This window comes from Rhagoletis pomonella, unplaced genomic scaffold, assembly GCF_013731165.1.
Source record: "Rhagoletis pomonella isolate Grant_MI unplaced genomic scaffold, Rhpom_1.0 Rhpom_scaffold_00009, whole genome shotgun sequence".
Lineage (NCBI taxonomy): Eukaryota > Metazoa > Arthropoda > Insecta > Diptera > Tephritidae > Rhagoletis > Rhagoletis pomonella.
In genome coordinates this window covers 39,061,246-39,078,433 of record NW_023458563.1, presented here as the reverse complement: position 1 = coordinate 39,078,433, position 17,188 = coordinate 39,061,246, and the positions used below count along the sequence as shown (strand labels likewise).

Sequence of the window (17,188 nt, the reverse complement as noted above, 5' to 3'; positions counted from 1 at the left end):
TATAGAATTATTTTGCGGGTTTTGGGCAAATGAAAGCCATTCTGTTTTATATTAATTAAACATTGTATTACATTCTTATTTGTTGGTAGCGTTGCTAAAGATATTCTTCGGTTCAAAGAAACATGTTTTTTCTGCTGCGATCACTTCTTCAGTAAAACTTTACACTTTCAATGAATCTATGATATTAAATTTTTGATTTAAACTAAGCTAGACAGAAACTCTCTCAACTATGTATTTGAAATTTTTTCCCAACTGAATTACAACCGGCTAAGTTTACAGACATTTTTCGATGATCCAGTTATTCCCATACAAAATACTTTAAATGCCGATCATGAAAAGATAAATAAAATAAAAACAAAAAATATAAACCTCCACAAAAGAATTCAAAACATTAATATAACTTTTTTTTGTGAATAAAACTAACACTTTATAGCAAAGTCCTCATAACTTTTTGAGAGCTTTAGATTTATATTATAAAAATAAAAAACTAGGGATAGTATTTGCAAACTTAATTAAGGCAAAAATCAAAATGATTTTTATGGCCCAAACCTTTTAAAGGCAAATTATAGTCCTGTGCGAGACCTTTCCGGCGACATTAAGATTTAAAAAATCTCGCATCAGATAAGAAAATTACAGTAAAAACATGTGATTTAGCTAATTTTAGTGGGTGCTTAAAAAATTTGTACACCACCCAAAACTTTCTTTAGTCATACATACGTAAGTATTCAAATAAACTGACACACACTACACTTTTTCTTGTGATATGCGCTAATGTACATATCTACGCCTGACTTCTTGTTAACCGCGCCACATATGTACATACACATATGATGTTTACTTACAAATGTATGTATGTACATACATGTAAATATGTATATAAGTAGTAAATATACCACGAAATAGTTTTATTTGATTGAAATATCTTTGAAAATAAAAATATTTAAATTATATTTATATCTGGTGGCATCTCTGCTCAAGCATTTTTGCAGAGCTTTTAAAGTAGGCATAAGTACGGGTTGTAATGTTTTTCAGCATAGTTCGTTAAAATTCGTGTCAACTCTATTCGGTTAACTTTGATTCGTCGTATAGATACTCGTTGTCCTCCTCATGGTATTTGCGACACCATAGCCGATTTGCTGCCGCAAAATCAACAAGGACGATTAAATTTTTAATTAAAATATCTTCAGTAAATCGCGTCATAAAACTTGCATCCGTGTAAAAATTATTGTAACAAAATTTCCAATTAAGTGCAATGATTTATGAAAATATTCTGTGCTTAGAAAAAATCACGTTAGACAGGGTTTGAACGTCAAGCACTTTTACATCGGTGTCGATGTCGCAAAAGATGCAACGCAGGGAAAGTCAACACAATACCATATATTGGTAAACAATTGACGGTAAAATATGCAGCAATTAACATTTATGAATATACGGATATGTATAAGAAAATATTCTAACATTAAATACAAATGTTCTTGTTAATAAACTCGTTTACGGTACTGCTTAGAATTTTTTGCATCAGTGATATCCTTATCTCTATAAACGACGTTGTAATGTGAGTGTGTGCCTTTGTATGTGTATACATATATGTACATACATAGATATGTATGTATATATAATAGAAATGAATGTGAGCTTTTGGAGTATTCAGGAATCGGACGAGTGCTTGGCGCGCTCTGCTTTTGCTTTTATTTATTTTGTTTTAACCAATGCTTAATTAAATTAAGGAAATTGCCTTCCTAAAGATAATATCAATCTATTAAGAGATCCAATACCAATGCGGCCACCATTTTACGAAGATTTTCAATCTAAACTGTGCGTTATTTGAATTTGCATAAATTATGTGTAGGATGTACATATGGATTAATGCATGTGTGTACATACATATGCGCATAGGTACATATGTGCATATGTATGTATTTACATAAGTAACTAAAAATTAAAATTTAAAAATAACATTTATTTTTTAAGCAAAAAATAATAAACAACAATTATTATTATCTATGCAAAAAAGCACTTTATCTACATGCGTAAATGCCTCATAACGACGTAAACTTACTTAAAACTTGCAACTTCCCCTCAAAATCAGCTGTTATTTCGCTCTCTCAATTTCCTCTGGTAACTGGTAAGAATTGTTACGAGCTATTACAAATTGTCGCATGAAAAAGTTAATAGTAAAAAATATTTTTTAAAACAAGCTTTCTAAATATTCGTATGAAACAAATCAGACCATAAATATGGGTTTTCTTCACTCCTGCGCCACCTGTCTGGAAAATTTTGTGTGGAGTTATTCCTTTTCTTGTAAGTAATATATGTATATTGTAAGCATAAACTAAATTAGACCATAAATGTAGGGTTTCGAAATATATCGAGCCCGCGTACCTACTGGAAAATGTTTTCCTGGAGGTATTTCTACGGGGTTTTCAAATATCTCGACCCCTGTGCTACCTAGCGGGTTAAATCATCTTTCATATTGCATTCTCATCGAGTTATGAGCTAGGTTTCAAGTCTCTAGCTCATCGGGAATTTGGATACAAATTTATTACAAAATTTTACCCAAACAATCATACTTACTTATGTATATGTACATTAGAATTTCCCAGAAAACCAAAGTTTTTTACCGCTTACCCCCTATTTTTATTGGTTTTGTCTTAAAAACCATCCGAATAAAATGTATGCCATTCGGACCAAAGTTCTCAGAATAAGCTTTGTGCAGTTCGCGTGTTTTGTTAATTTACTAATTTTACTTCTGTGTAAGACGGTATTTCTATACTCGCTACAGTATTAGTTTATTGTATTTAGTAAATCTGGGTTTTTGATTTTTCCAGGTGGTCAGGATTTTTTCCAAAGGACCATAAATTATAATATATTTCCAAAAGTTAACCCAAGTATGGGTATCAATTGAAAGAAGAATTCGAAAAAGATTAATTATAACTTTTGTTTTCAATTATCGTTTGGAACATGTCAAAAATGTCCTTTAAAAATATTATCCTTCAAAAACTTCTGCCGTCCTATTGAAAATTTGCAGATGCGGATTTACTAGAAAAGCTTACGTTTTGCAATTCACAGATGCTTTTTCATGTTTGGAAGACACAAAAAAAATTCTATGTATAATCATTTTAAAATGTTGCCTTCGACGGCCAGCTTCAGCCAGACATGTAACTGCGCTTTCAAATGTTCAGTTTGAATTATGTACAAGCAGCAAGTCGATTTTCCGACTCTGCATTTGATTTCAACTATTTAAAATACATTTGGCTGAAAAAATATCAAAAGTAGTTTGTATGGTTGGATCTTTGTTACTCAATCACGCAAAAACGCATTGTCGCCTCGATTAACATATAGGGCCCTTTTTCCGGTAGGTGGACCAGGGACGGATCCACGATCAAGAAAATAAAGGTCGCGCCATTCGCGGACCGCTAACCCTCTCTTCGGCGATTTGACAGCATCCACCCAATCGCTGACGTTATAAAATACTTGTGTTTACATTCACTGTTGCTAACTTGATGCTTTTCGCGCCAAATTTAGTGGGTATTCAAAGCGCGAAAATGTTTGCGTTTTGTGCTTGGTGCGTTTTTGGTGCTTTTGTTTTTAGTTTGAAGACATCAAATTAGAAAATCTTAAAAAACATGGAAGCAAAATTTATAGCAATCGTAAGTGTGGTAAGCAATTTTACAAAAATTTAAACAAAATCATGGCACAGTGACAATCATAAGCGACAACGAAATATGTGCAGCACCTTCAATCATGCCAGAAGAAATCGACCGTTGTGCAAGAAACAATTAGGGAGTTCACAAGGTGTTGTATACTGTCGTACTGTTGTATGTCATAAACTTTAAACGGCTAAAACTATATTTAAGGAATTCGCAAGCTAACATAAAAGTTTTATTATGAAATTCCGCACCACTAAAAAATAGTTGGTGGTGATTTCAAGTCCTCTAAACATTTATTTAGCCGGTAAAAACTTTGCGACACACGACACTTACGACACCTTGTGAACCACCCAATTGATTTTTATTAATTTGAATTGGCATCCTTACATTAAAATTATGTATTCATATAAAGCCCATAAAATACACCAATAAAAATTTGGTGCTTTTTCAAATTCAAAACTTGGCAACACTGCCTTTTGTTGGATGCTTCCTCTTTTTCTTGTCGAGTTCGTCTTGCTCTCTCATTCTGGTATATTTTGACGTCACGGCCAGTTGCTCTCAGCTCGATTGGCGCAATCTTGTATTCTATCATTCTTGGGGCGGATCTATTCGAAAAAATCGTATTTATAGTCTGACTTGCTTGAAGTTTATTTGGCACATATGCTTTTTGCTTAGATTAACATATAGGACATTTTTCCCCGGTAGGTGGACCAGGGACCAATCTATTTGAAAACATCGTATTTTTGGTTAGATATGATTATTTCAAAGAATTATAATTCTTCATAATTATCCATTTAAAAAATTCAGTGCAATGTACAATAACAATATGGGTATTAAATAAAAGAGAAAATTCTCTGGAATTGAAAACAATAGATTTTTTGGAGAATATGATCGAAAATATATATTTTTGACGAGTATTGTCACCAGTTTGGGAATTTGAAATCAATTTAATTCACAAGTTATATCTGTGAAATATTATAAATGTGAAAGTTTGTGAGCGAGTGTGTGAGTAGGCTCGGCATAGAGATGTAAGAGGGTTGCCACCTGATTAAAAGTTAAATTCCATTTTTAAATTTGAATTTCACCGAAACTTAACAATATGGGTGTCAAACGAACGATGCTTAAAAGACTTTTATTACGAAAGCATTTTAGGAAAACTTTCTTTTGCAAGCATATAAAAAACAAATCCCACTTTTCAAACGATTTCATAAAATGATGTGAAAAGATGTCTTATCCCCAGTTTCGCCGATCAATTTTAAAATTTATCAGACTGTTAAAATTTAAAATGACAAAATTTCCGAACAAAATGTATTGATGCAGCCGGGCATACGAATTCTTTATTTCGAAAGGGGTGTCGTGCCTGATTACTGGTGCCAATAGGCAATATTTTGCAAATGTAGTATCAAAAAAATTATAATAAAAGTATGTTATTGATTTATGAAAAAAATCAAATTTTTTGACCATTTACGACGTGATCAACATTTGCGCCGCTTTGAAGCTCATAACTGTTTTTATACACGATTCTAATTTGCTTTTGGCGGAATGGAATCGTATGCAATTTGTACATAATACTGGCGTTAGGCCTAGATGCAATGTATAAAAGTTGAGGACTCGATTAGTTAACTGCCCGTTGCTCTTGTTATGTAATGAAAAATGGTCAGAAACGTTTTTATTGGATTTTGTAATAAAAATTAATGCAAAGTGGTGAGTGGACACATGTTTTGTACAAACCATGAAATTGTCAGAGATGCGAACTGTTTTTTTCGGCCAGCGTATTAACGTGACCCAATGCAGTTTTTCAAAGTTTCGATGGGTGATATCCAATGAAAGCTCGTATATACAAGAAATAATTTCAATATAAATATGATTGAATTTTTATTAAATGCTTTCACAATTGTATACATTAAGCAAGTTTGCATAACATAGTAAATTGCATAAAAATGTAAAACTAAGTATTCATCGAGGTAGATTATTATACAACGAATGGAAATCTTTGTGTATATATTGCTTTAAAGTTTAAAGGCTGTTGTGTTTAGATTGATAATTTTTTTTTGACCATCGTAGAATACCTCCGTTGCGTATTGCTGTAATAACAAAGCTCGTTTTTGTGGCAATGATGTCCGGCAGTCGGTATGACGCAACTTGAATTTGACTTCACCATTTACATAAAGTAATCCTCTGATGCTGCTTGCCGGTGCTTACCCAGGGTTTTTACCTGGCCTTATAGTTGTAAAGTTACCAGGAACACTCTCATAATTTAAAAATGTTGTATACTCTAAATCAATGGTCGGCAGCTCACTGAGCGCTCTCTGAGCGCATGTGTGTTTCACACGCAGTGTTGCCCACTTTTGCTTTTCAAAAAGCACCAAAAACTTGGAAAAAGGCGTTTTACCAAACTAAAAGCACCAATTTTTTTTTAATCAAAGGCTGCTTTTTTCAAAAGCAAAAAATTAACAATATTTAATTACAAGAATACATACATAAATCAATACAAAAAGCGTTTTCGCTCATAACGATGTTATGATGACTTATGCTTACGACGTAATACCGAAGTACTATTAAAACTACTATATCTCGAGAAAGAAAAATCGAATCGCAATACACGAAAATAATGCCCTAATTAGAAATGAGCAAACAATTTTATGTTTTCATTATATAACCTCAAATATCGCAAAAACCCGTGTTTTTGGCAATCTGGGGGATAGGATATCTAAAAATGCTAGTACTAGAGCAATTGTGCGGCCAGATTTGGATTCAGCACCAAGAAACGCTGTGTTTTACTCAGGTGGTAAAAAAATCAAAATTTGTACAAACAACTAAAAAAGAAAAAAAGAAATACTTAACTTACCTGCGTACTAGAATTTTCAACGCGACTAGAATTCAACAAGGTGGGTTTGCAACTTCAGCTTTTTATCAATCATGGTTGTATATTCTTGTAAATTCCGCATCTTCATGAGACACCGCAGCTTACAATATTTCAAATTATTTCAGGTTTTAACTATCTCGGAGTAATAAAGCACTAAAAAAGGCACTAGGCACTAAGTAATTTTTTTGGCGTTTTAATTTTCAAAAAGCACTAAATGTAGTGCTTAAAGCACCAAGCTGGCAACTATGTTCACACGTATACGAAGAGCGGAAGCTGAGCAGTGCATTTAACGCACACAGTCTCATTTATTGAATCGTTTGAATGTGTTAGAATGCCGACCACTGCTATAAATAATTAACAACATAAGGATGTGATGGCCTCGCCTGTAGCATACAACTTATGTAGTCCGTTGGTGAATATATCGGTGGATTGAATACATTTAGCCTGATCCCGTACTTCACGATTTGCAGGATTTGCAGGTTTTACAGGAACAGCTGTTTTCGCCTTTAATAAACCTTATCGTGGCGTACGGGAACGACTTTGGACTAAATCCTGCACTAATTTTCTATTATAGAGTGGACGCTGTCTACCTCCATACTTTTTACCTTTGTTAATTGTTGGATTCCAATTGCAAGCGATCAAATTAAATGCCTATTTTTCCAATCGCAGTGTAAATAGAGCTGGCGGATGCCTAATCTATGTCCATAAAAGTATTCCTTCAACATTGGTATCATCAACCGAGTTTGAAGCAAGCAACTTTTTAGTAGTTAAACTAATCAAAATAGATATCAACATTGTATGTATCTATAGATTTTGCGCTTCTGATGTGGGAAATTTCGTAAATTATCTGGAAAAAGAAATTCTAAAAATAAAAAACTCAATCATACTAGGGGACTTCAACATTAATATTATAAACATGAACAATGAGGCAGTGAACTACTTTCATTATGTATATAGTAACGGTTTTATCTGTTTAAATAATATAAATAGTGACATGTATACTAGAAAGGGCATCTCATGTTGCACAATCATTGATCATATTCTGTCGGATAAGACTGATTTCAATTATATAATCTCTTAAGATGACAACCCTATTTCAGATCACAGACTAATTTCCCTAGTTATATGTAATAGCAAGGTAGAGAAGACAAAATAACGAGATCGAAATCTTTGATTACACTAAATTTGATGAAACTAATCTGATAAACTCTTCTATAAACAATACAAATTTCTCGAATTTCTATACCTGTCTCTGTCAAAATATTAAAAGCTGCAAAAGAACCATAAAAAAATCCAATAATTTTAAAAAATCTTGGATGAATAATCAGTTACTTTCACTAATTAAAATTAGAAATAAATTCTACAAATTAAAGAAAAAATATAATAATAACCTGTTTTTTCGAAAACGAATTCCAAAAATACAAAACTAAAGTACGAAATAAAATAAGTAATTCACGTAAAAAGTATTATGGTGAGCAGATAGAAAATAATATTGACTCAAGTAATAAAACGTGGAAAATTTTAAAAGAAATAATATATGGAAATCCACAAGAAAACAATACTGATATAGTACAAATAAAATATAAAGAAAAGACTGTAACTGACTTAAACGAAATCGCTGAGTCATTTAACGAATATTTTACCACCGTAGTAGCAATACCTCAGAATACTCAGTACATTGAAGAGCAAATTACTGAAATGCGCATCCCATTTAATCTCAGTTATAGCGATCCATTGGAAATTATAAATGCCATAAAAAGTTTAAAATCTAAATCAGCAAATGGAATAGACGGAATATCTGTACGCTTTGTCAAAACATACAAAGAAACACTATCTGCACCATTAGCTGAACTTGTTAATGACTGTTTCCGTTCTGGGGAGTATCCTGAAGAGCTTAAAGTAGATCTAGTGGTTCCCATACATAAAAATGGAAGCAAAGAACTCTGCTCAAATTATAGGCCAATAACAAAACTCAGCACTATTGACAAAATTTTTGAAAGTATTGTTCTAACAAGGTTAAAAAATTTTCTGAGAGACAACAGCGTAATCGATAAAAATCAATTTGGATTCACAGAAAAATCAAATACTTTATCAGCATGTATTAACTGTACAGAATTTATATACGAAAATCTGGATAAAAAGAAATATGTTGCCATGCTGGCAATTGACCTGAGTAAGGCTTTTGACTCCGTTAATTTGGATATAATGTTACGAAAGCTCAATGAACTGAGATTTGATAAAACTGCCATAAACTTTTTTCGAAGCTTTTTGTTAGACAGGAAACAAATTGTTCAAATAGGAGACATTAAAAGTTCAGTGAAAACACTTAAAGTAGGAGTGCCACAAGGTTCCAAACTAGCTGCAGCGTTATTTGTAATTTACATAAATAACGTTTTGAAACTTAAAGTTTGTTTGCATTGTTCAACTTTGCGTTCAACATTTGCGTTCAACTCAGCGCAGGGTTGCACGAAAAAAAAGTAGAATGGCTAAAAATATCAAAATATGAAAAAATATCAAAATATTCGCCATAAAAAGGTGTTTGCATTGTTCAACTTTGCATTCAACTTTTGGTTGAATGGCCTTTCAACTAATCGCTTTCAACAAAGTTGGTCGCCAGCCAACATTTAGCCATTCAACTTTTTTTTCGTGCAACCCTGCGTTGAGTTGAACGCAATTGTTGAACGCAAAGTTGAATAATGCAAACACTGCTTTAGAGTGCACGGAGTTCCACAGTTCTATGCAGACAATGGCACGTTCTTATATGCAACAGATACACTAGAAGAATTAATTAATAACATAAAAACCGATTTGCAAAAAATTTCCAAGTGGTTCACTAGAAATCTTCTGCAAATTAATTTATCAAAAACCAATTTTATCATTTTCAATAATTTTAGAAAGATTCCTGATAGAAGCGAACTTCCCGGAATACTATTCAATGGCACTTATATTTCCAGGGTAGAGAAATTAAAATATCTCGGTATATGGTTCGACGAGAATTTGAATTGGAACGAACAGATCCAGAAAATAAAAATGAAAGTACTACCTTTTAACTTTTTCATCTATCGAAACCGAAATAACATTCCAAAAAAGCAATTGTGGCTTCTATACAACTCCATCTTTTTATCTCAAATCAATTATTTAAATCCGATTTGGAATTACAAAAATTAAGTGAATTACAAAGGCTTCAAAACAAAGTAATAAAAAACATCCTTTCACTGCCACGCAGAACCAACACACACAATCTATATGTAAATAGGATTGATATACGAAAGTACTCAATCCTTCAAACTCTACTGGCCACATATAAGTTAAAAAATAACTTAATAAAACATAATTTAAATTTCGTTGAGACAGAAAGCACTGAACATAATCTAAGGAATTCCCAAAATATCTGAACACACTTTTTCCGAACAGAAAGATGCGCAAGATCTATTAGAAGCTACGGAATACGATTATTCAATGAATTACCTGTAGAAATAAGAAATATAAACAATATCCTACTATTTAAAAGAAATGTAATAGACTTACTTTTATCAAATTTTGAATTAAGATTGTAAGTCAACACAAAATGTGATGACCACCACAATTATACTCAAATATGAATGCACCACAATTTATTACTCAACACGTACCTATCTTTAGTTAGTAAAAATTCCTCTTATCACAACTGATTGCAGTAAAATCCAAAAATATATTCGCTATCTTCTCGCACAAAATATTATATTTTTTGAGAAAATTTATGTATATATTTTATATGTTTATGTTGTTAATAAAGGAAAAAAAAAAAAACAGTTGAATCTATGTAGCGTAAGTGGTATGAGCATACATATGTATGTATGAATGTATTTAGTTGGTTTATAATTATTTTTTACATCGAAATAAAAGCACACTCATCCGATTCGCCTGTGATCAAAAACAGTTATAAGAAAATAAGCGTATACCCGTTTTTTTCAGAGTATTTCTAGTACTGCGGGCACATAGCTGTTTTTGGTCAGTTCTAAACCAAAAGATATACATATAAGAGAACGGTAAATGCAATGGGCAATAGATATTGTTAATAAAATATGCAATAAAAAATAAAAATTCATATAAAATTACGCACAATAAATGGAAAATAAACTTGCTTCTATAAAAAATTTCTTATATCAGTATGTAGCTCTTAAGAAAAAAATGCTCGTACATCTCGTCGCTACCATGTCCAACTATCGAATGTGAAAATCGGCACTTTTCAAAATTTTGATTTGCCACTAATAATTTTATTTCGTATAGCAGCATTGCTTAAGTTGTTGTTTTTGACAACTTATTTGTTGGTTGTCGGCCGCTGTGGTGCAGTGGTAAGCAGTGCGCGCTTTCACTCATCAGCACTTGGGTTCAAACCCTGGTCAAAGCAACATCGCAAAAAAATATAGAAAAAGGTTTTTTCTTAACAGCGGTCATCCCTCGGCAGGCAATGGCAAACCTCCGAGTGTATTTCTGCCATGAAAAACAGCTTCTCATAAAAATACAATCGCCGTTCGGAGTCGGCGTAAAACTGTAGGTCCCTCCGCTTTGTGTGACAAATCAAGGCGCACGCCACAAGTCGGAGGAGAAGCTCGGCCAAACACTAACATATGTGTAAGCGCCAATCTATTATTATTATTATTATTATTTGTTGGTTAATGAGTGCATATAGTTTTATAGAAAGTTAGAAACGAGAAATAATACTTTCATAAAAATATAAGTACATATATAGATTTAAAAAGCTGCTTGAATACAAAAGTTTTATGAAAATGTCACATTAAACAACCGTCTAAATCTACGTTATTTTTTATACATAAATAAGGCCGTAAACATTTTCATTTTCGTTGTTGGTGTTTCCGACAGGGAACAATTTTCCGTCATCCCTTGTCAAATTTGGTTTGGAGACAAACCGGTTGCGGCGTTGTGCCATCTTCAGTGTCAGGGGTGACGGAAAATCGTTCCACATTACATCACGCCGTAAACATTTCCTTACATCGTCAATTTCCATATTCTATTTTTACTCTTTCAATTTCACTGACCAGCGCCGCAAACGATATCAACTAGTAGGCTAACAACCAGAATTGAAATTTAATACGCAAGTACTTACAGTACTACAAGTATACAGAGAGTAGATTTGCTACTCCCTTTTGGCAGCAGCAAACATTTCTCGTACGCGATGAGAGAAGTAGAGTACCTACTTTGGTGGAGTAATAGCAAGTACGTCAAGTAGTTACTCTCTCAACGCCAAGTAGTGTATGTATGCGGAAAAAGAGTAACAATGTGTTGGGAGTAGAGTACAATACAAGGAGTAAATTTTTTAAAATTTTCGATCTAGGAATATGTCTGCATCAAAAAGAAAATTATTACGTTATTTTGGCGGTTAGGGCTCCATTTAAAAGACTAGCTCCGAAATATAAGTACAGTACATTCTGTTAAGCTGCATTTACTGCCACTGCACACGATTTGGTACACTTAAACGAACTGTGTAGCTGATTGGAAAAATGAAAACTGTGATTTGCTTGAGATAGATGGGTTCGTAGCCCATTTCTGTTGAAATATTTTAAATGCTACTTCTTACATACTTACATATATACATATGCATGCGATAAACTTCAAAAGAGAGCATCACAGCATGCGTTTATGGGTAGTTTTTTTCAGGTATTGAAAAGGGATAGACATGTTTCAAACTAAAAGAGCTTTTGAAAAAAATTAAGTGCTGGTAAGCGCAGCATTTTTGGTAAAAATCGAAGGAAACTTACTCAAAAAGAGGGCTGTTAAACGGAAAAGGGCTGTTAACCGCAAATGCAGCTAAAAGTGAAATTTTCGTGTAAAACCCATTTTGTGAAACAGTATTTTGGCGAAATAGTGCACGTAAGCGAAAAACGAACCTAAGCGAATAGGCAGCTAAACGGAATATACTGTAGTTTCTTTTTATACTGAAATTAAAAATTTAGATGAAACTCGATACATTGTAACCAGATTTCGGATTTGCCTGATTTTAGCCCCTCGCTCGCTCGTTAGTTTGCTCTGAGCTTGCGTAACAAGCGAGGCTGTTTGCAAACGTGCACTCGTTAAGTACGAGCGTACGCGCTGAGCAGCCAGCGAGCGAGTAAGCAAACGAGGGTAGCGCAAGAGCATAGCGGCAAGCAAACGAGGGCCTCATTAGCTCTGCCCTCGCGAGGGCACTAATTTGCAGCAGCAGAGGAGCGAGGCAAATGAGGCAAGCAGATTAGACAGGCAAACGGGTTGTTTGGTCAGCAAAAATGTATGGGATAAAAATTGCATTAACTAAGAATTTCGAGTAAAGTTCTGAACACATTGAAAACGACGAGCTACCGACCACAGCTTCCAATTTGTCATCTTTATTATTTCTTTGAACGCGGCAGCGACATCATGAATTTGTATGAGTTTGACATAAAAGAAGAGGAAGAACCTTATCTGTCGCCAGAAAAATAGAAATAGATCTAATCTGGCCACAACCACAGCCGTCGCGTATCCCGGTCGTCGCCAAAATAATTATCTACATAAGAGTACGTGTTAAAATAATTTGACAGCTGTGGTTTGTAGCTCGTCGTTTTCATTGTGTTCGGGCTAATAAGCTCAATGAAAACCTCCCCTCAAAAGTTTTGTGGAAAAACCTCAAAACGTTTGGTGTTTGTAGTGAGTACAATGTCACATGTAACTTAGATCCAGAAATTTTAAATGCCAATTTTCTCTCGTCAAGCCACCCAGTTTCATCTGCTTGTGTGCCCTCTATACCTTCATATGTGGATGATAATGTGTTTCAATTCCAATGTGCGACGGATGAAGATTTAGCTGAGTGTGTTTATGCTGTCAAATCAAATGCTACAGGTGTTGATGGTATCAGTCTGAAGTTCTTTAAAATGATTCTTCCTTTCGCGATCCGATCACTTACGCACATTATTAACTTTTGCCTTACATCCTCCACTTTTCCTACCCTCTGGAAAATAGCAATTATAATACCAGTTCCAAAAATTATATGTGCGAATTCCCCGGATCACTTCAGACCGATAAGCATATTACCCGCACTCTCGAAAGTTTTCGAAAAATTTTTAGCACGACAAATCACCACCCACTTAAACAAAAACTGTCTACTGAGTGATTTTCAATCGGGATTCAGAAGTCAGCACAGCTGCTCCACAGCAATGCAGAAAATCATTGAAGACAAAATAACTTGACAACGTTAGTTCTCCTTGATTTCACAAAAGCTTATGACACCATCGACCACAATTTATTATTAGGTAAACTAGGTAGTCAATTTAGGTTTGGAGCTTTTTCTATACAACTAATAAAAAGTTACTTAACGGGTCGACTACAGCAAGTTCAGTGTGGTGACAATTACTCAAGTCTAAAGCCAAATACATTAGGTGTGCTGCAAGGTTCCATTTTGGGCCCCATATTGTTCTGTGTCTTCATTAACGATATAGTGAAGTGTTGTAAAAACGCATCAATCCACCTTTACGCTGATGATACCCAGCTGTATCTGTCAAGGCCCATTGGTCTTGTTGAAGACTTGATTTCCAGGCTTAACGAAGATCTGTCTGCGCAGTTGCAAACAATTTAAAATTAAATCCGTCAAAAACGAAAGCAATCGCGCTTTCCCCAACCAACAACCACATGATCAAGTGAATTGCAGCGGAATAGCTGCGCTTGATTGTGTTGGCATAACAAAAATGAAAATAGTGGAAAAAAGCAAACGATAATTTACATGGCGTACTTAGCACGGTGCATAGGCAACTGGCTGAGTCAGTGGGATCGTCGGTTCGAAGCCTACTGAAAGAAGTCTGAAGAGGAAATGTGGTGATTTCCGAAATAGCTATCACTTCTACCATTTTTTCAAATTATTGTTGCTTTTCCACAATAAATTTTCATTAAAAAACGGCCTCGAGCTCAATAAAAATTGTTGAATATAATTTTTTTTATTTTAAAATAATTTGTTTTTTTAAATCTGAATGATTTTAATCATATTATTATCAAAAATCAGTAACATTAAGTGTCGCCTTCAATTTGGTGATTATTACGTACCGATCGAGTAACATTTACCAAAGTTTTATCGAAAAGCTTAAGTGGATCTCCAGTTTTTTTCTAAAAAAAAGTCTCTTCAATTGTATAAATAACTTTTAAATGATAAAACCGGATTACAGAAAAGTGTGCCAGGGAGCGACTTTTTTCGTTCAAGCTAAATGCAAAGCAATATCGTCCAATTGGAGAGTCCTCAAAAGGATTTCCCAGGATATGTTAAAGACTTTGCATTTACCTACAGTCACTTTTTCACATAATGGAATTAACTAAAATATTTATGTATATCTAAACACTTATTGCACGTCCGCTACTTTCATATAACGGCAGATTTAGAAACCGCGAAAAATTTTCAAGACTGAATAAATGGACTTAAAATTTATCACCCCAATTGTATTATGTTTATGTATGTAAATTAGGGCGGGTCGATTTAAAAATCGCTCATTGCTCTGTGAAAATCGTATTCTAGGGATCAAAATAAGAAACTTTGCCGAAGGAACCATACCTCTAAAACGAAATCTGATGTCCCCCAATTTGGGTCGAACTTTTGGGTAGGGGCAAATTTTGAAAAATCCCACTTTGACCCATTTAGAGTGCTCCAATCGAGTCCAAATGTATGACTGACCCCCACTAACTTTGGACGGCCGATCCACCCATGCCAGTGGCATACCCCCTGGAACTCCCCTGGGGGGTTCCCCATACAATCATTTCAAAAAATCACCATTTTTGGCCTTTACAAGAAAAAATCAGGTAAATGGCTATGTTTTTTCTTTATTTTTATTTATTTATTTATAATAATATTTATTATTTATTAAAATAATATCTATTTTTTCTCTTAAGAAATTTATTTAGTCAGAACATATGTAAATGAAAAAATTAATTTAAGTGAGTTATAGAAAAGAAACTAAAAAAATTATTGTTTGAAGTCTTTTTTACTTTCAAGTCTGGGCAATTTCGCACGGCTCTCTAATGTCGTCGCCATAACAGCCTCTACATTTTCCGGTATAACCCGTTTGGAAACGCTAGCTAGCAATTGAACATGTCGTTCCGTTCCTTGTATGTGTGATGGAATTTTTGGATCATTAAACGGTGGATCATCTTGATTTAAATATTCTTTCAATGTATCGTACGGAATGCTTCACGTGAATGGTGGTTCAAATACGATATTTATATCATTCAAATTGATCATTTCCGTATAACTTGTGCAATTAAAGTTTATATCTGGTTTTTTATAAACTCTAAGTTCCATTGGCTCGTCAACATCGGTTCGATAGCGTAGAATTTTCTTGATGGCACAGTCGCGCTTTTCTTTGCTATCATCAAACAACATTGATAACAAGATATTTTCCGAATGCGCATAATATGAATTATCTTTAATTACTTGATTGACAATTTTGCGTAAACGAGGTTCTAGAAATCGTGACCAACCAATGAACTTGAAAAATAATGCACTGCCGTACACGACAGAGCTGTAATACTTGATATTGAAGTACATTGGCACATAACATTTAATTATAAATTCAACCAGAATTCTTAAATTTGCATCAGGATTTTCCGTTGTCACATATAATCGCAATAATCTAGCGGCCTTGGTGAGCCACCGAGAATGTACAATTTTCCCTGGTTTGATGTTAGCCAGATCCACCGGAACCACGCCGCTAGAAATTGCATGGGCCATGTCGTTATCGTTGAAAGAACCATTTAATGTGGTTGTTTTGTATTCAGCGGTTTCATGTTCCAGTCTTACGTAACCAATCAATTCAGAATTGGGTTCTCTCAAAATAACAAGATGAGGTTCTTTTACCATCCTAGTATGATACTTCTCATCAATTTTATCTATCGTTAAAGTATCATCTTTTCTGCCATCGAATGAAAACGCTAACAAATTGGTATCATCTAACCGTTTGCGAAGCACTTCTTGTCTGCATTTCTGTTTTTCTCTGCGAACTTTCGATTTATCCATGATGAGAGGTTTCCCATGCTTATCTTTAATTTTAAAATCTTGCAAAAGAGCGGTTCCCAATGCTGATGCTACTCTGTCAGGCACACCAAATCTGTCACATACCAAGGCAAAGTTAAAACAATCGTATCTCTCTGTGTATTGTGAACTTGTGCTTCTATCCATATCTTCTTGAACCTGTGGCGGTGCGTATGTTGAATCATCGGGATCTTGGTATGTTGGCATTGATGACATAGACGTTGCTCCTTGCTCTTCAGTTTCCATCACAAATGCATCCATTGTTAGTCTTCTCTGATTATGTTGATCGTGCATGAACTCTTTGAGGCGTTCGGGAACCCAGCCGCATGCACATGGAGCTGCCTTCAAATCGCATTTACATGTTCCAATGTAAACAATTGTTTCCAGAGATTTTACATACTCTGTAAATTGTTGGGTGTTGTTTCTTCTCTTGATTTGCTCTTGATACTTGTCAAGCAATTTATTCAATTTATTAAATACACTTTTTTTCAGCATTATTTCCATACCAAGTTTTTCCCAAATTCCAATCAACTTATCTTGTACTTGAATAGTGAATGATTTATGGGAAAACTTTTTTTGTTCTGTTTTAGCACGTTCGCTTAAGTAAAAATAATATCTCAAGATATCCAGATGGGTTGGTAAATTAAGATCAGT

General features: G+C 34.1%; 1 protein-coding gene across 1 annotated transcript in view; it reads left to right on the top strand.

Moving 5' to 3' along the window:
- Window positions 1–1,047: 1,047 nt before the first annotated feature.
- The window catches only part of LOC118745777 (zwei Ig domain protein zig-8), a gene marked incomplete in the record, with an annotated part of 214,651 nt that continues 198,510 nt past the window's right edge, over window positions 1,048–17,188 (top strand). The window contains 1 exon segment of the mRNA XM_036479443.1: window positions 1,048–1,397.